This window comes from Heterocephalus glaber, unplaced genomic scaffold (assembly GCF_053883595.1).
Source record: "Heterocephalus glaber isolate CG9 unplaced genomic scaffold, H.glaber_assembly_v1.0 deba00001461, whole genome shotgun sequence".
Taxonomy (NCBI): Eukaryota; Metazoa; Chordata; class Mammalia; order Rodentia; family Bathyergidae; genus Heterocephalus; species Heterocephalus glaber.
The window spans coordinates 40,633,372-40,653,685 of NW_028258308.1; the positions used below are offsets into that span (position 1 = coordinate 40,633,372).

The 20,314-nt window shown below is 41.8% G+C and overlaps 1 long non-coding RNA gene and 1 pseudogene across 2 annotated transcripts; one reads left to right on the top strand and one right to left on the bottom strand.

Moving 5' to 3' along the window:
- Positions 1–280: 280 nt before the first annotated feature.
- On the bottom strand, positions 281–19,737 carry LOC110344052 (uncharacterized). 2 transcript variants are annotated; one of them, XR_002386326.2, is made up of 3 exons: positions 19,441–19,737; positions 13,376–13,496; positions 281–1,369 (listed from the first exon to the last, which is right to left on the bottom strand). It is a non-coding gene; the product is annotated as an uncharacterized LOC110344052 (long non-coding RNA). The 2 variants fall into 2 exon arrangements; XR_002386327.2 differs by having other exon boundaries at positions 13,376–13,493; positions 19,441–19,726.
- On the top strand, positions 11,600–11,769 carry LOC147826806 (U2 spliceosomal RNA; annotated as a pseudogene).
- Positions 19,738–20,314: the final 577 nt, after the last annotated feature.

Below are 20,314 nucleotides of genomic sequence, written 5' to 3' on the forward strand. Positions count from 1 at the left end.
AATCAAGCTGACAGCCAAGGTTAACTATCACAATTATCCTGTCATATTATGTAAATTATAAAAATATGAGAAATAGAAATTTTAAAAGAGTTGACTATAAATGGAAGTTCTAAAAATTTTCTTCTCACAGATCAGCAGTTTGTTTGGGGCATATATACATTTTGGTGACTATTGGTCTAGAATAGATGATAATTAGAGACCCAGCTCAGTGTCAGTAAATAGTCTCCCAATACCAGTCAGATGTGAGCACGTGGTCCAACAGGAGATAACTGACCTCACATGTACAGAGAGCCAAAATTGACCCAAGCGAGAATACTCAAGAATAGGGAGGTAATTTTTGCCACTTCTATATTTTTTCATTTTTATTACAACCAATAAATCAGGTGATTTGTTTTGTTTTTAACAGCACAGGGTTAAGAGTGGTCAATTTATTTGACTCTTGCTATGCCTAGGAAGGATTTAAATGTGCTAGTCCAAAGCAATCCCACAATATATGAATATCACTCCAGGTCAATAAAAAATGCATATCATTGTTTTAATAAATTACATGTTATTACAATGTATTGTTGAATATCAGGCAGTTTCCCAACTTTTGGTGATTATTACAACCAGTCTTATAGCTACCTCTTTGCATCCATATATATTTAGTTATTTCCTTAAATGCCCTCCTAGAAATAGAATGCTTGGTTATAGACAAACACTGCATATGAATATGCACTATCAAATTTATCTCCAGAAATTTGTCTTCCATCAATTATAATTTCTCCAACCAAGACCATTTCCTAGCACCCTCCGCTTGGTGTTATAATTTCTAAAATAATTTTGCTAACTTAATATAGAGGTTGTTCTCTATTTATATACGTGATATTCATTTTATGTGTTAAACTTACCCTTTGATTTTTGGCCTCTTTTTTTTTGGCCTTTTGCCGCTTTTTCCTATTTATTCTTATAAGCTGAGTTTTGTTTGTTTGTTTTTGTTTGTTTTTGGTACTGGGACCTTGCACTTGTGAAGCAGGTGGCAGAACCACTGAGCTAAATCCCTGGCCCTAAACTGAGTTTTTGTGGGAAAGAATAAAGCATACTACAAAAGCATACTACAAATAAACAGTCTTAGAGAAGTATTTTCCAATTCTGGGAGTGACAAATGGCAGTTTTATTACTTAATGATTCCTTTCAATTGCAAGTATCTTAAACATAACTCAAATTGGTTTAAGCAACAAAGGAATGTAGTAGCTCATTGAAGAGTTCCAAGCACAGCTAGACTCAGTGGTTCAAATAATAACTTCAGGATTCTCTCTCTCCATCTCCCAGCTCTGGTTTCCTTCACTTCCTTCATTCCAGGGCAAACTTCCTTCACCTCAGCAAGCACCTAGAAAAAGAGAGTACCTCTTTCCATGAGCTTTAGCAAAAAGGCCCAGAGAAGACTGTGATTGGCTAGCTTTGGTCATGTGCTCTTGCCTGACCCAATCATCATGGCCAGGATAATAGAATAGTCTGATTGGCTAGGCTTTGGTTCCACATCTTCAGTTAGGTCCATGGTGGGTTTTTGCATAGCCAAACTAAATGAACATGATAGAATTGAGGCTGGATTATTCTCAGAGGAAAGGATGCTGGACAGTGGGGGAAAAAGCATATATAAATTTGAGCAGATTTGATAGGCTTTGACCAACCCACAGCTCTGAGTCTTTAATGAAAGGTGATTTGATACAATAGAAACAGTTTAGGTCCTGCCTTTGTTTCATCTGTGGTAGTGCTCTAAGAGTCAGACATTATCAGTTGTCAAAGGAAAAGTTGAATCCCCACCTTGTTTATAACAAATGATTCTGCTAAGGCTCCAAGGAGATTATTAATGTAAAAGTGTGTGCTGAAAATAAAATGTGTAAATGTACACTGCATACAAATAAGAATAAAGCCACAAAAGTTTGTATGTTCCCCTTTGTAGTTTTACATGAGAGCTTCCTTGAAAAATCAGTGCACTGTGGCTCTGAAGTCTATACCCCCTTAACTTTGGCTCTGTTGAAAGTAGTTCACTTTAATTGTGCTTGAAGTCATGTTGAACTGTGGTCTTCAGGGAGCAGGAAAGGGTAGCAGCCATAATGACTGCTGAAAGTTGAAAACAGTACTGACATCACACACTGTGCTCATTTCTTTCTAGGAACACTTGTATCCCGTCTGTCTTTGCTTTCCATCTAATGAGCAAACATATGACCTTCCTTAACATGAGAATGACCTACAGTCCGATGGGAGCAGCAGGAAGCACCAGTTGCAATTGTCAGCCATGGAATCACAACCCTGCTGAGTCCAGGTCAGGGCATGGGGCTGTCTGAGAAGTTGAGGTCTTCTGGCTGGGAAATTGTTTCAAAAAGGCCACAGGCACCCAGAATTGTGTGCGGAGCCTGTTTTTTTGCCCAGTTTCCCCGGGGAAACTTGCACTCATTGTTCTCAGCCAACAACACAGAACAATTAAGCTCTGCCCTGAATGAGAGCCCATGTTCCTGCTCACACCTGCCAGAGTACAGCAGGAGAGAGCGGCACAGCCAAAGGAAGCTCCAGCTAGCCTCAGAGCAGGGTGTGCCTGTGCATCAATGCCTGCCTACAGAAAGGTGATTGAACGGTGTACCCACTCTCCAGATGCACTCTCCACCCCCCCCCCACACAGCAGCCCACCTAATCATTATGTTCCATTTGCTGGACGTAGGAGCAAAGAAAGAGATTAAATAGGGGTCCGGAATGAGGATGCTAGATTGGTGGGAATGAGGAGTCTGGAGGACAAATTTTGCATGTCTCTGAGGCTGGCCTTTTTATATTAAAAATCACTTAAAATGCATCACCATAGTCGCTTTCCACGTATTTGGTCACCTCTGACCTCATCTCTTGATTTAAATAAAGAAGGGAAGACAACAGCCTTTGTCTGTCATTTTGACAACAGGTTTTGCTAAAGGATTGTTTACATCTTGGAGCCTGGTTGGAGACTTCTGAGATGTGAGGTTCCCTGGCCAGAACTGGTTTTCAGTACAAATCTATAAAAACAAAATCCGAATTTCCTTGATTTCCAGATGGTAGCTGTTAATGTTAACACTGCTGTCTCAAGAATACTTGAAAGCTTATTTTCTCCTCCCCAACAAAGTGAAGCCTGAGTACAGCTTCCCTCCATCTTGGGGCTGCCTGGGTTCTTAGTGGTCTGGTTTTTTGCTCTATGTTAGCGATTCTTCATCTGCCCCAGATTAGTGACTAGGACTGTATTTGCCAAATACCAAGGCTTCCATTGCGTGTGGCGTCCCCATTCAGAGAATCTGTATGACCCTCATGACATATGGCACAGTACACACTTCGGAAAGCTAAGAATAAGAAGTTTCTCTTTTGGCATATTTGCCCCCCTCCCTCTGGCAATTTCCACATGTAACACTTTCCATTCTCATTGAGCAAAGGGTTTAGAGGGTTTGAAATAAAAGACCCCTCAGGTCCAAAACAACTGGTCACTTCAAACAGCCAGGTCTGGTGCCTTAGTGAAAGCAGAGGGATCCAGGATGATCATGGCTCATTATGAGGGCAGCCTTCCGGGTAGATATTTTCCCAGGACATTTAGCCTAGTTATAAACCAATCCCAGCTAGAGGTGAGGCTTCTGCTACAGAAAAGAACTGACAGGAGAAAGACAAGAGGGAGGCTGAGTAGCTGGGGTGTGGAGTGGACTCTCCATATGGGGACCTAAGGGTAGCCAGACAGTCCTCTGAGGGACACACAGCAACAGAACCAGGCCAGGGCCAGCCAACCTAGCTGGGAGGGTTCTGAGGTCCAGTCACACCAGGGGAGGCCAGAGCAAGGATTGAACAGAAGCTACTTCACCAAGAATGCCACCGGGCAAGAAGTAGTCTGGTAGACACAGGAAAGAAGCCCGGCATGGCTGAGCCCATCCTGGTGCGAGTCACACATCTCTCCTTCCACACCCACCTCCGCACACTCTGCTCCTTCTCAAGCTCTCCCTCCAAGCGCACCTCTTTCTCCAAATTCCCTGACAGAGAGGAAAGGTGGAATCTCAGGGTGAGAAACTGGAGGAAGAAGCTTCAAGAAGGAAGCTTTGTCATCCTCTGCAGACTGAACTCTACTCAAATGGACCTGTGCCTTTAAACTAGGTGGACTCTTAGGTTTTCATCTTCTCACCAGTGGATGAGGAGGGCCAGGGAAGGCCAATAGTGTCACAGGTGAAAGCAGTGCATTGCATCTTTCTGCACGGCCTTCTGTGGGGTCATCATGCCCCCTGTTCACAGTCCTGGCATCGTGCTACTCCTGCCTGGTCCACCTGCAGAGACCCAACTGGGATTGCACTCAGTCCTAAGACTGGGGCTTTTGGCAGGCTCCGTCTGTGCTGGGTCTACTGGATGTGGTAGTCACACTTTCTGCTCCTTTCTTTTTTTTTTTTCCGGTACCGGGGATCAAACTCAGGACCTTGCGCTTGTGAGGCAGGCGCAGTGCCACTGAGCTAAATCCCCAGCCCAGCTTTTCCTAAATCTTGAGCCCCAGAGAGTTCTTCTTCGCTCTCTCCTGGAGCCTCAAGGGGCGGGGCCAGACCTAAAACTTAGACTGAACTGGGAGTTGGGATGGGAACACAGAACACGACCCTTGAGAAGAATCTCAAAGACACAAATGGATAAAGTGCAGGCTCCTAGTGCAACAGTGCAGAAGCCATCAAGTGTAGATCCAGAATTCAGACCAAGAAAAGACAGAATCCCCCACCAGCAGCAGAGCCCCTCTTACCTCCTTCCCAATTGCACTCTGCCTGCCCTTTTTCATTCACATATTTTTTTCCAAAGGACTTTCAGTGAAAAATGAAAATAATGGCTAACTTAATGAGCACTTACTACATGAGACTCTGTGTCCAGGGCCTGTCATATGAAGCCACATGATATCCACTGAGGTTAAAAACTATTTGGGATTGAAAAATAAGCAGAGGAAGCTGTGGTGGGGGTGTGGAAAAGCAGAAGCTGCTGGACTGGAATAAGAACAATGCTCTGCTCTCTTGCTTTGTAGCTGATTTCCAGACTTTCCTCTTCCTTTTGCTGCCAAAATCCTCTACACTGTGGCTGACACTCAATGACTCCATCTCCTGCTTCCTTAACCACTGACCTCCATCCCCACTGTTCTGGTAAAACTGTTCTCCTTGAGGTCACCTTGACTTGCAGGGCACCAAATACAATGGTTTTTCTCCCTGTAGTGCCCACTTCTTCTGACCTGGGACAGTAATGGACTGTGTTGATTACCCAGCCCCCTGGACATGCTTCCCTTCCCTACACTTTTCCCTACTGCATTTGCCCGGGCCTCAAGCATGTCCCAGGGAGCGCGTGTGTACCACCTTGTTCCTCTTACCCAGGCAGCCCCTCTTGTGTGCTTCAACCACCAGATTTCTCCCAAGACTCCCAAATTTACTTCTCCAGCCCAGACTCTGCCTCTACAGCCTCCCCAATGAGTATGCATCTTCTTTCCTCCAATTAATTCCTCCTCCAAAGATGTCCTAGTGTCTCTAAAGAAACAAAAGCCCAGTGCCCTGGAATCATTTTCTATCCCTCACCCACTCCATACAAACAGACTCTGAAACTGCTGCTACCTCAGAAAGCCTCTCACTTATTTTACTTGTGTAGGTAAGAATATATTGTCTTCCACAGTTATTATTATTTTTAGCACTGGAAGTTGAACCCAGGGCCTTCACACTGAAGTATATACTATCCCTAGTCTCTTTGTTTGGTTTGGGGTTTTTTTGTTTTTGAGGCTGGGTCTGCTAAGTTGCTACCTTGCCCTGGTTGGGCTGGAACTTGTGATCTTCCTGCCTCAGCCTCCCAGGATGCTGGGATTACAGGCATGCACCACTATGCTCTGTTGAAAAGCTTCTCGCTTCTGGCCTTCTCATCCCCACTGCTCTTTCCTAGCTCAAGTCTTCCATTGTCACCTGGCCTGCTAGCTCATCTCAGTACCTTTACCTCTCTGTATTTCAATTTTTTCCTAAAATTCTTAAAAGCAATTTTTGTTAATCAGCATTTATAGAATAATCTTTTTTTTTTTTTTTTTTTGGTACCAGGGATCAAATTCGGGACCTTGTACTTTCGCGGCAGGCGCCGGAACCACTGAGCTAAATCCCTGACCTGTAGAATAATCTTTATCTGGACATTTCACTTTGAGAAATCTATCTTAAGAAATAATGAGAGGGATAAGAGGAAGCTTCTGGGCTGCCATACCACCCCCGTGAGCACAGAGGATGTGAGCCACTCCCACTGCACAAGAGGAGGTTTCTGGGCCACCATACCACCGCCTCCCCCCCCCCCCCGCATGAGCACAGAGGAGGTGAGCTGCTCCCAGTGCACAAGAGGAGGCTTCCCGGCCGCTGTACCCCCCACCCCCACCCTGCCGGCACAGAGGAGGTGAGCTACGCGGGTGCCAACGCCCCACCCCACTTGAAATGAAAAGACACATAAACAAGTTTCAAAACCAGACTTCCAGATCACCTAAAACAACCCCAAAGGGAAACGAGATGGAACATTGTGATACTCAAGCACCTGGACTGCCTGAACTGGCAACAAAAGAGGATCTGGAAAAAATGAAATCAGAAATAATTTATCAGATAACAACAGAGAATGGGCGCATAGTGCAAGATATGATTAATAAATCTAGAGAGGACACAGATAAATAAATAGAGGAGCTGAGGAACATGATGGAATCCCAACATAGGAAACAAATGGAATCCATAAAACAGATACAAACAGATTTTCAATAGATTAAAAACTCCATTGAAAGTCTACACAGCAGAATGAGACAATGTGGGGACAGAATTTCAGATATAGAAGATAAGATTGCAATTAGTGACCAGGAAAAGAAAACTTTCTTTAAAATTGTAAGGGACCATGAGAAATCAATCCAGCAGCTGCTAGACGATGCAAAGAAGAATAACATGAGACTGATTGGAGTCAATGAAGAAAGAGGAGAGAGTGCAGATGACATAAAAAAACTGTTCACAGAAGTGATGGCAGAAAACTTCCCAAGCAGGGGAAAAGAACCTGACATACAGATAAGTGAGGCATATAGGACTCCAAGTAGCTGTGATCAAAAAAAAAAAATCTACACATAAGCATATAATTGTTCAGATTCCAGAAACCCAACAGAAAAACAAAATTTTACAAGCAGTTAGAGAAAAGAAACAAGTCACATACAAAGAGAAGCCCATCAGAATCACAGCAGACTTCTCAGTGCAAACCCTCAAGGCAAGAAGAGGAGTGATGTATTCCAAGCCCTAAAAGAAAACAGCCTCCAACCCAGATTGATGTACCCTGCAAAACTATCTTTCAAAATTGATGGAGAAATAAGATACTTTCATGACAAAGAGCACCTTAGGAATTTCATGAATACCAAACCAGCACTCCAAGAAATTTTAGACACTATCCTAGGAAAAGACAATGAGGATCACAACCCCAGGAAGCACAGCAGAATGAATCTCTTGGGCGTGACAAGAAATTAAAAGCAAAGGGGGAGAATCCAACAAACAGAAAAAGTCATTGCAACGATAAGTCAATATGTATGAGTTATAACCATCAATATTAATGGTCTGAATTCACCAATCAAAAGAAATAGACTGGCAGAATGGGTCAAGAAGCAAGATCCAACAATATGCTGCATACAAGAAACACATTTAATTCAAAAAGAACCTCATAGTCTGAAAGTTAAAGGGTGGAAAACAATACTCCATGCAACAGGAACCTGAAAAAAAAAAAAAAAGCAGGAGTAAATATCCTCTTTGCAGATCAAGTGGATTTCAAATGAAAATCTGGAATACTCTGTTTCCAAGAATTTCAGATAAGGGATACTCAACTTGTATGTACCAATCTGTTGTGAACATGTGTTTTCATTCCTCTCAAGTAAAAACTTAAGAAGAAGACTGTTGGTTCTTAACAGTAATACAAGAAATTTCTATATTGTTTTCCAAAATGGTTTTGTCATTTTACATTCACATTAGCAGTATTAGAAAGTTCTAACTGCTTCACACCTAAGCTGACATTTGTTCTTTTAAAACTTTTAACTTCATCTCCTTAATGAGTGTATAATTCAATCTTGTTATTGTAATGATTAGTATTTTTCTGATTCTAGTGTTGCACACCTTTCCTTGTGCTGTACTGGCTATTTATCATCTTCTTGTGTCTACTTTTTAATTGGGTTGTCTATTAATGAGCTGTAAGATTTCTTTATATATTCTGGTCGTAGGTTATATGCATTATAAATATGGTCTGTTTAAGGACTACTTTTCGTTTTCTTAATGATGTCATTTAAACTTCTAAATTTTGATGGAATCTCATTTATCAATTTTTTTCTTTTATACATCATGTTTTTTATATCCTAGGAAATTCTTGCCTATCCTAAATTCATAAACATTTTCCCTTATAATTTCTTCTTAAAGTTTTATAGTTTTTTGTTTGTTTTTGTTTTTGTTTTTGGTACTGGGGATCGAACTCAGGTCCTTACGCTTGCACAGCAGGCAGCGAAACCACTGAGCTAAATCCCTGGCCCCGAAAGTTTTATAGTTTTAGTCTTTCATATTTAGGTTCATAGATCCTTTCAAGTTATTTTTATGTAAGGAAATAAAGGGTTGAGGTTAATTTTTTATATACAGATACCAGGTGTTGTAGTGCAATTTGCTGAAAACATTATCTTTTCCTCTGCTCTTGAATTGAATTTATGTTCTATAAAATGTTACTGCTAAATAATCTTTTGAAACTCAATGGACCATATATGTGTAGTTCTATTTCTAGATTCTCTGTTTTATTCCAATGATCTATGTCTTTCCTTACACCAACACTGCCTTGATTACTGTAGCTTTAGAGGGAGTCTTAAAATTAGGCACTAAATGTCTTCCAACACTGTTTTTTTTTTTTGTTTTTTTTTACTTTTCTAGGTCCTTTGTACTCCTACATAACTTTTAAATTTCAATATCCAATTCTTCATTTATAGCAAGTATACATAGACCTGAAGTTTTATATATACCTTGTGTTTTCTAATCCTGCTACATTCAAATATAAGTTCTAGGGGCTCCTAGAGATTTCTTAGTATTTTCTCTGTAGATGATCATCTCATCTACATATAAAGATTTTACTTCTACCTTGCCAATCCTATCCTAAGTGTGTCATTTTATTGCCAGACTATTTTGGTTTAGGCCTATGTTTCAAAGTTTAATGGACAGATGAAGAGTAGGCATATCTGCCCTTGTTCCCCACCTTAGGGAGAAAGTATTGTATCTTCTCCATTCATATAAGGCATTTTTGCTGAAGTATGGGGTACATGTCTTTGATTTGTTGAGAAGGTTTGTTCTACTTCTAGTCTCCTGATAGCTTTTACCATGAACAGCTGTAGAATTTAGTCCAATACTTTTTCTCCAACTACTGACAGGATCATATGGCTTTTTCTTTTCCTCTGTTAAAATGATGACTTTTGTGGGTGGATCTTCCAGTGCTGAACCAACACTGTCATCCCTATAATAAAACCACTTTCTACATACTGCCATATCTGACTTCTAATAGTTTATTTTGATAAACAAATTTCTATCTATGTTCATACTTTTTTCTTCTATTATTATTAGTATTAGCACAATGTTGATTTCCTAAAATGAGGGGAGAAGTGTTCCTTCTTTTTTCTGCTTTAAATGTTTGATATAATTTATCAGTTAAAATGTATACAAACCTGCTGTTATCATAAAGGTAGGTTTTCAAGCTAGGAATATACTTTCTTTAATAGGTGCTATTCAAATTTTATATTTCCTCCAGAGTTAGTTTCATTAATTTGTCTTCCAAGGTACTTCTTAGAAGTTGTCAAATTTATTTTGAAAAGACTTTTGTAATATGCTTTCTATATCCTTTTAAATTCTGTAAAATCTATGGTACTGTCTTCTAGATCTTGATATTGTAATTTTTAAAATGTATAATTCATAATGTGTAATAGGGAGAAAAAGTCTAAAGGAGCAGGGTAAGTGGGAGGGGTAGGGGAAAGGAAAGAAGGGAAAAGAAAAAATATGAGAAAAGGAAAAAAATGGAAACAAAGTCTTTGCAAATAGGGAAGGGTGGAGGGGGTGAAGGGCGGGCAGGGCAAGGGGAAAAAATAAGAACCAAGATACTCATGTAAAGGTTCAAGATCCCAATGATGAATGTAACTATTTTATACCAAAAATGTACCAATAAACTTAATGGAAAAAAAAAGAAATAATGGGAGATATATTCAAGAACAAAGACTCAAGAAAAGAATCTTAATGACTTGGGAATAAGTTCAATGAACAACTTCAGTGAATTTTGCTGTCCACTACAGGGAACATGGTCCAGTCATTAAAATCATGCTTCAAAAGGACACTTGACAATATAGCAAAGGTTTATTCCATGTTGTTAAATGAGAAAATAAGAAGATAGGGAAGATGAATCAGCAGACCTTTTAGGGCAGTGAGAATTTTCTCTGTGATACTATAATGGTGAATATACTTCATTATGCGTTTGTCTAAATCTATAGAATGAACATGTACAAGATTGAGCCCTAACATAAGCTTCAGACTTTGTGTGATTTTGATGTGTGGAAGTAGCTTCATCAGTGGTGAAGGCAGGGCCGTGTTAATAATAGGGAGGTCTGTGTGTGTGTTGGGGCAGGGAACACATAAGAAATTTCTATGCTTTTCACTCAGTTTCCATGGTTTTGCAGTGCTGGGGCTCAAACCCACAACCTCATGCATGCTAAGCAAATGCTCTATCACTGAGCTACAGCCCTATCCCACCTTCCACTTAATTTTGCTGTGTACTTAAAACTGCCCTAGAATATAAAGTCTTTTTTTTAAAAAAAAAGGATTTCTCTTTACACATACACACACAGACACACACACACGGCAAAATGATAGCATAAACTGTGATTCTTACCTCAATCCACCCTCTTCCTAGCTTAAAATACCCCTTCTCTTTAGTTTTATTAAGCTTTTTGCTTTCCCCAGGACATTTGCACATGTCGGGAAAAACTGACAATCTTTGAAATGGTAGGGTTGGGCAGAATGTGTGGATGTCCCAACTCTCTTACCTGTCCTGATTATTTCCATCTTTCATTTTCTCTGAGCTAGTTTTAAGTTCTGTATGTTGTAGATAACTGAGAGTGACATGAGTGATTATTTTCCATGTGCCAATAAATTCTGTCCAGTTGAGGGACAAATGGTCTTCATGCACTGTATTGGTCAGCTTTTTGTTGCTGTGACAAAATAACTGACACACACAACTTAAAGAAGGAAGGGTTTATTTTGGCTCACAGTTTCAGAGGCTTCAGTCCATAGTCAGCTGGCTTCAAGGCAGAAACAACATAGCAGAAGCACATGGTGTAAGAAAGCCACTCACCTCATGGAAGCCAGGAAACAGAGCATGGAGACCAGATGTAGCTCCCAAGGTTACATACATCCCCATGACCCCTGCCCCCACACACACCCAAAAGTGTGCTTTACTAATATTCTAGGCATCTCTCAAGTCAATCAAGTTGGCATTCAGGATAACCATTACACTCACCTAGTCTAGCATCTATTTATATATTAACTTTGGCAAGCATCAGGAACCTCTAATCGCTTCTCGGCCTGTTGGCTAAGATCAAGTGTAGGAACCTCTATAAATGTAGTAATTTAAATTCTCCTTTGAGTCAGTTATAACATCTTACTGGCTCCCTCATTAATTAATGAGTTAAATAAAATCTTTGACAGATGTTCCTCTTATTTTTGTATGAGAATCATAAATGACCTTTAAGACTAAAAGGAATAATAGATAATGTGAAATAGGAAGAAAAGGGGCAAAGGGGAAGGGGAAGTAGGAGGGGTAGAGGAAAGGGAAGAAGGGAATAGAATTAATATGAGAAAATGAAAAAATGGAAACAAAGTCTTTGTAAATAGGGAGGGATGGAGGGGTTGAAGGGAAGGCAGGAGAAGGGAGAAAAATAAGAACCAAGAGAGATTATGTAAAGGTTCAAATTTCCAGTGATGAATGTCATTATATTGTATACCTAAAATGTACCAATAAAATAAAATTTAAAAGAAATAAAAATAAATGACCTTTAAAAATATATTCTGGGGGGCTGGGGATTTAGCTCAGTGATTCTGGCGCCTGCCTTGCAAGCGCAAGGTCCCGAGTTCGTTCCCTGGTACCCCCTCAAAAAAATATATCCTTGAACACACACTGGCTGTTATATGGGCTTTTTCCAACACTTCCCTCTTCAATCCCTCTCTACCCCACAGGTGCCATCCTCAAAGGTGCCTCCTGCACCCTGACTCAGGTCCTCCACACCTTGTTCTCTCTCTGGTACAGTCCCTTCCTCCAGTGTACTTGTTACATCTTATAATTATATATTCTGCAAGCTTGGTCATGTCTGGGAGTCAAATTATCTGTGATTTCAATTTCTTTTCTTTATATTTTTCTTTATACATTTTCTGTAATGAATATGTATGCTTTCAGAATTTTAAAATGTTATCTTTAATAACTACTTACAAAAGGAAGAGAAAAGAACCACAATATTTGAGCTACCATTGGCCTCCTGTGTCTCCACGGCCACCTCCTTCCTCCAGCTACTGTAGCCCACCCAGGCTGCTCCTACACAGCGAGTACAGCGAGTACATTCTCTTCCGCACAGTTATTCTTGGTGAGTGTTCAGTAACCGCATCATGAGCACAAGTGCATGTGTGTATGTATGATAGGACCTAAGAGCTGTAGTTGTACTTCCTACTCTAGAGAAGTTTATGGCCCAACATGTGACACAGACATAAAAGGAGGGCTGGGAATGCAGCTCAGTGATAGAGCAGTGTGCTTAGCATGTAGGAGGCCCTGGGTTTTATTCCAGCACCAAAACAAAAAAAGAAAGAAAGAAAGAGAAAGGTTAATGACAACATGAGGTATTATTTAACCAAAGTGCCATAGCATGGGCTTAAGCTGGCTGAAGGCCGGCATGGTCATGCACATTATCTGTTTACAAGTCTTGTGAGTTGAACTACAATGCAACTACACCAAAAGTAGGACCCTCTCTTTGCTTATTTTCTCTTCTCCTTTTTCCTTCCTTCCTTCCTTCCTTCCTTCCTTCCTTCCTTCCTTCTTTTCTTTCTTTCTTCTCCTTTTGTGTTTGTGTGTGTGTATGGGTGTACTGGAGATTGAACCTAGGGCCTTCACTGAGCTACATCCCCAGTCCTTTTAAATTTTAAAATAGGGTCCCACTAAGCTGTGAAGTTGCTCAGGCTGAGCTCGAGCTTTTGATCCTCCTGCCACAGCCTCTCAGAATAACACTGGCAGAGGTTTCCACTGAGGAATTCACTGACTGTCCCAGATAACCAGCTGTGTCCACTGGGAGCACTTGGCTTACCTGAGAGATGGGAAGTTTGCAGGAGGTCCACTCCACTCCTGCAGAGCCCAGATCCATTCCCACTGCTCTGCTTGAGGGTCTGAGTTGTCACAGCTGCATGTTTATAATTGTCAGATCCCTGCTGGGAGAGCTTACAGTGAGGCTGGAGAACCATGTAGAGGTTGAAAGAACTGGGGTGCCTAGGGCCGGGCAGGTTGGCAAGCACCCTGTGAGCCAAATTGTCACCAAGACAGCAGGAGCATTTCTGCAAGATGGGCCTTGGCTGAAACTGAAAAGGCGGCCAGCTCCCTTTGCACACCTAAGACCTCAACTTCCGGTAGTGCACAAGGTTCCTAAGCAAGTTATTTACCAACAGCTTGCTTAAACCATCTATCTCTCATTAAAGAGCATGGCAGGCGGGTCACAGCTGTGCCAGTGGCTGTTGTTTTACAGCACGTGTAACATGTACTCCCAGGCTTCCTCCAAAATGCTCACATCTTCTACACTTGAAACTCTGCTGTGGAGACCCAGGGGTCACCCTGAGGTATAGGTTTCAGGTGTAATCTGTGACAAAAACCAATGGACTAGAGGAGCTGGGGTTGGACAGGGAGCTGCTTCTTTATAGTTTGCATACCCTGCCCCTCAGGGGCCTTAGAAACTTGTCTGAGAATGTGCTTTTTGCCCTTCTGTCCTCAAATACTTCCCCATCTCTTGTATTCTTTTTGTTAATTAATTTAGTATTTGAAATTCCCTGGCTGCACAATCTGACCTTCCTTGTCAAATGAATCAGACACCAAGAGAAAGGTTCCCCCCCTCTTTTTTTCTTCATGTGAGGGGCTGAATCCAGGGTTTCAAGTGTACTAAACACACGCTCTACCACTATTACACCCCAGCCTCTGACCCCCAAAGTTTCACCCATGCTGTTCTCAGGAGACACCCCCAGGCAGGATGGACCACAATCTGAGCCAGGGTGACAATGCTTCCTGTTCTGGTGGGGCAGTACTGGGTCAGAATACTGGCCTTCAAGCCATAGGCACTGGGTGGTAGCTGAGAAGGACAGCAGGTCCCTGAGGAGCTGGCACCGAGCCCAGTAGGAATCTCAATGCCCAGGCTTCTCAAGCCCACTGTAGCTATCCTGCACGTGAGAGTCCAGAGCACAGCAACAGCGGCCAAGAGCCAGACTGCAATGCTGGAGCAACTGTGCCCTTCGCTCACAGTGTGTCCTCTCATCCAGCTCTGAGATGGGACAAAAGACTGTCGTGCATGGTCTGCAACTTGACTGTGATAGTTTCCACGCATGCATGTGGACCACATTGTTCTCTCTCCTGGCAGATCTTTGGCTCAGCGTGGTTTGGCTCTCATATCCCTGGCTGGCTCCTACAGGCCTCCCCGCAGCTCTGCCTTGGCCTGATTAATGCAGCCCAGATTTCCCCCAAGATGCCCGGGGAGCAAGGGTTTAAGTCATCCTAGCAGCCTAATTGATCACTTCTATTCCTCCTTTGCTTTCAACTTCCTGTTTACTGCTTCTTCCAGCTTATACAAAGCCATTTGCAGCCACACGATGTTTAAGATTTTCTTCATTCGGGGACAGCCAAGACACAAAACCAGAGTCTGCCTAGGAAAACAAAAGAAGCAGTGGCTCCGGGAGTGGCTGGGCTCTGGGAAATGTCCGATTCCCCTGTTGCGGGGGTGGCTGCCAACCGCTTTGCCCTTCGATGTGATGATTGCCAGTTATTAAGCCTGTCTGGTGGAGGGGCAGGCCATGTGAGGAACAACAGTTATAAAGGGAGATAAATGGCTCCTGGGGCCTGAGAACTGCGCAGACTAGGAAAAAAAGAAAAAAAAAATCCCCTGTACTCATTTACAGTTCATAGCCAGGAGGATAAACACCAATTAATTTGCAAACAATTACCATTTGGAGATGATTAAAAAAAATTAAATGTCACTGGAAGAAAAGTTTACACAGAAACCGTGTGATCCTTTGCTGGGAACATTTGCAAATTTCTTTTCAGTGGTCTCCTGAAGCACAATTTGGCGACAAGAGTCCATGACAGCTCTCCCAGGGGAGTTTTTTCTTTTTGTTTTTTTACAACAACTGAGACGGTGGTTCTCAAACCAGGGCAATTTCTCCTCTCATCATTATTTCACTCCCCAACATTTGGTCCTTTCAGTAGACACTTGGGTTGTCATCCTGAGGGAGGGGCAAGTACTATCACCAACCGGGGCACAGAGGTCAAGGGTACTGTGACAACGGCCAGCAGAGCCCCCTACCTTAAAATGTGCTGGCCCCAAATGTCAACTGTGCCAAGACTGAGAAAAAGATTAGTGAATAGGTAGGTGTCTTGAAACAGAAAGAAACAAAGCTGCGTTGGCTTTCAATTCTAACTTTCTACTGAAAGAAGCCAGGGTACATAGGCAAGAGGTCCGACTAGGAAGTCCTGGAATTTCTGGAAACATAAGACTGAGAGGTTTATGGAATTGAAGCTCCAGTTTTGGTGTAGTCAGAATGTCCTGAGGGTCTTCTGAAGTCCAGGTGAAAACAGGCACCCTTCACTGTAGATGGTGGACCCAATGTCTATGTGTGTGCAGCTGCTGCCCTCTAGAGGGAGAAATGTGGGGCCTGGTTACCAGCATTGCACCTCAGGATGGGCCCAAGGTCCCTTCCACACTCTAGTGGTAGCTAGGAAGAACCCAAGCTTTATGGATGGAGACTGGTCTCAAGTTCCATGTGCTAACAGCAACAGACCTCAAACCTCAGAACCTCTCAGCCTGTCACGTCCTTTGTACTCCATGGGCTGGGGGACTGTCAACAGAAAATGGGTGAGCAGGCACTCTAAGCACAAAAGCGTCACAGAGACAGACAAATGCACAGTTTTCTCACACCTCAGGAATTCTATTGCCAGCCACATCCAATTGTTACCAAATGGTTACTGAGAGCCTATGGACATGACAACATCTACAGTGGGCAGAGAAAAAGAATGAACCTCAATGAATAGCATATAATTTCAGGCAGTATAAAGCAATGGGGTGGGTTGGGGAGACAGAGGCCACTTTCAAACATGTAAGGTAGACGGAGAAGGGCTTTGTATGAAGAGGTCCCATGTGAGACACAGAAGAAGGAAGTTGCCTTGTGGACAGAGCTACCTTTGCCCAAGGTAACAGGGGCCCCTGCCCTGGGCCTTGGGATTTCTAAAACCCCAGGCACCCTTGTTACTCAACACTGCTCAGGCTCCAGACAGATTTCTCTGCCACCTTGTCCCAAAGCCATCAGGGTTGTAGGTTGTGGTGTCACCACAGTCAGAGACAGACAAATATACGTTAGCATGGAGGAAGTGCTTAGGTAAAAGAAAGGATGGATGAATTTATTCAACCAGATGGCATCCATGCAATAGGTGATTATAAATGACTGCATAAAGAGTTCTTTCCTAGAATTCTGAGCACCCTCTAATTTTTACTCTTCTTTGTGTTTTGGAGATGCTCATGCAGTAGAACAGTATTTGTGACATGTGCACATGGAGTATAAGGAACATTTTGTGATGTTAAATGGTTCATATTTTTAAAAAATATGTATGTGTGTTGATTTAGCTGAGATGCTCAAAGCATAACAATTCTTTACCTTGATAATAGGATGGACATTAAACACTAAAACTGAGACAATTTAAAGGGCTATAGATTTAGTTCACTGGTAGAACATGTGCTTAGCATGCACAAGGTCCTGGGTTCAATCCTCAGCACAAAAATAAATAAATAGATATAGTTTAGCTAACTTTTCCAAAAAAGTATTCCAGCTTTATTTTAAAAATTCTTATTTAAATTTTTCACATTCACTAATTTAAATTTGCATTTGTTTAATTATAATTTTAAATACTTGATAAAAGTAACTTTTTATATTCTCAGTTTTATTTTAATGATAATATATTCTCAATATATTTAAATTTTGTACATTTTGAGAACAATAGCCTTTTAAAACTTTTCTATCATTCTTTTTTTTTTTGAGACAGGGTCGTGCTCTGTAATTCAGGCTGGCCCCAAACTCATGGCGATCCTCCTGCCTTAGCATCCCGAGCGCTGGGAGCATGCACCACGATGTCTGTCTCTTTATTTACTTTTTCTTTTTTTCTGTAGTGGGGATCAAAACTTTACACTGAGATACATCCCCCAGCTCTTTTTTTTTTTAATTTCTTATTTTGTGTCAGGTTCTTCCTAAGTTGCCCAGACTTGGATTGGCTTGAACTTCTGATCCTTTTGCTGTCACTCCCAGAGTGAAAAGTTTCCAGGCATGTGTCACCATGCTCAGTTTATCATTCATCTTAAGGTATAAATTATCTGAGAATTAATATTAATGATTTCATGTAAATGAAAGCAAAAGTAAACATATAAATATATGCTATAAAAATGTTATAAACATATAAGTTAATATTGTGTGTGTCTATATTTTATTACTCATTCAAATATAGCAAAAATAGAACACTCAATAATAAATTTAGTTGTCCTTTCTATTTTATTTAGAACCATAGAAACTATATATACTTGCACATAGTTTTCAATTTTGTTATTATGAGGGATTTGTCATGGTGGAAGGATAGAACATATTTTATACCACAGTTTTAGTGCTATTTATAACTTTTAGTATTTGGAGATATGATATACAGGCTTCCATTTACACTGTTGTCCTGGAGCCCTGCTAATGTAGGGGTGAACCTGGATGAAGATCTGGGAAAAGAGGCAATAGCGCGTTCCAAGGCCCTGAAATAGTCACATGCTGGGAATGTTTGAGAGGACCAGAGTGGCAGGGACCTGGTAGATGAGGCTGAGAGGTGGCAGGGCCTGGTCATCATGGCAAGAACTTTGGATCTTCTTGTCCTAGTAATGGAAGCCCATAAAGTTTAAATTGAGGATGCCTCTGGTTGCTGTGTAGAGAATGACATTGAGAGGAGCAAGAGTAGGGCTGGGGCCTGGTTAGATGTTTGCCTTAGTTCTGACGAGATGACACTGATTTCTCACTTGAGTTTGGCAGTGGAGGTGCTGAGAGGTGATCAGATTGGGAATATATTTGCAGAGGTGACAGGACTGATGGTAGATTGAGTGTTAGTGACGGGGAAAGGATTGTTCTATGTGGCTGCATGGATGGCAGAAGGAAGTCTAGAGAGAGGGTCAGGAGAGACAGAGTGCCTTGTAGTGTCCATGGGAGCTGCTTCAAGGACCAGTCTCAGATGCAGACTTAACCTTTAAATAGTTCTGGGAGGAAATTACAACATTCTTTCCTGTGTGGGGTTAATTGAGAAATCCTGGGACAGGATTTCTCAACGGACACTGAGATCTGCCTGTATTCAGGAGAGAGACTTTGAAGGCTGAGTAGAGGAGCCTGAGCCTTCAATTGACCAACTTGAGTTATAGTCAGCACTCATGAAGGAATTGAGTTTGTAAGTCAAGGGTCCACTGTACTATGCAAATATTTGTCATACTGTATTAAGAGATAATGACATACAAAGTGTCTGTACTTATTGGGTACAGAAACAATTATTTTGGAAATATTTTCTATCTGTGGTTGGTTAAACCCATGGATGTGGAATCTATGGATAGGAGGACCAATTGTACAGTATTGGAACAGAAGTTCTGCCTTTGTAGACCTGTGTGAGTTGCTGATAACGGCTAGGGAGAAACTAGCAAAGCAGGAGCAATTTTTCTGTAGTATGGTACCTTCCTCCATCCCTATCAACAGCTTGCAGGGTTCGCTGGAGCTTATCACTCATATGCCAGCCAGAGCCCCTGCCATTCTAGTATCCTGTCAACTACTGGTGAGAGGTTTTCACAGATAAGTGGGGTGTCACCTGCTAAGTTCCTCACTAGCCTTGAAATACTGTGATTATAAGGTGATGAAATGGGGCCTAGAAGAATGTGAATTTTCAAAGACTTCTTTTTCCCCTCCTTCTCTTCCTCTTCCTCATTTCCTTGTGGTGCTGGGGATTGAACCCAGGGCTTTTGCACTCATCTGCATCCTCACCCCTTGTATCAGTCAGTGCTCACTAGAGAAACAGATTTACTATAAGACATATAAATACATAATGATTGAGAGGTAGGCTTACCATGGCCACCTGCAGAGTGCGAAAGGGCTGTCTGTATGCTGGAAATCTGAAGGATCCAATCAAACATACAAGGCCTGGAGCTCATGTAGTCCCATGTGAGTCCCTGAAGCTGAAGAGTCTGTGTTGGAAGGCAGGAGATGGGTCCAAAGTGAAGGCGAAGACTGGAACTCCTCTGAAGAAATGGAAGTGAGCCTTCCTTCTTGTTCCCCTTTTGTCCTAGCCAGGCTACAAGCCTATTGGTTGGTGCCACTCACAGCCAAGGTGGGTCTTCTGTCTTCAGTAGATCTATTTAGCTGCTCCTAGACCTGTGCTAATCTGATTAGTCGGACGTGTCTCACTCAAGTTGACACAAGAGTTAACTATCATACCCCTTTTTCATTTTTTATTTTGAGGCAGAGTCTTGCTGATCCTCCTGCCTCAGCCTCCCAAGATGCTGGAATTACAGGCAAATGTCACCATGCCTGGCACAAAGAGGACTTCTTGAAGGCAGAAAAGCAATCAATCTGTAAAAGTGGAAGTGTTTGTTCAACAACCTTCCAGGTGGCCACCACTCACTCTGCTGGCATCACTGTGTCGTTATCCACAATCCACATCACATATATGTCCTGTTTTTAGAACTAAAAGTTTGTTTAGATGTCATCATTCATTCTGTAAACTCACAGCTTTTTTGCACTCAAGTAAAGTCACAGGATATCAGTATAAGAAGGAACTTTGAGCCTGGACTACATAGTGAGATCAGATTTGAAGCCAATCTGGACTTATAGTGAGTCCCTGTCTCAAATAAACAAACAAACAAACAAACAAACCAGAGAAGAAGGAACTTCAGAGGTCAGCTGCTCGATTTATCTCCCCTATAAGGACAGAGGGGCTTAGA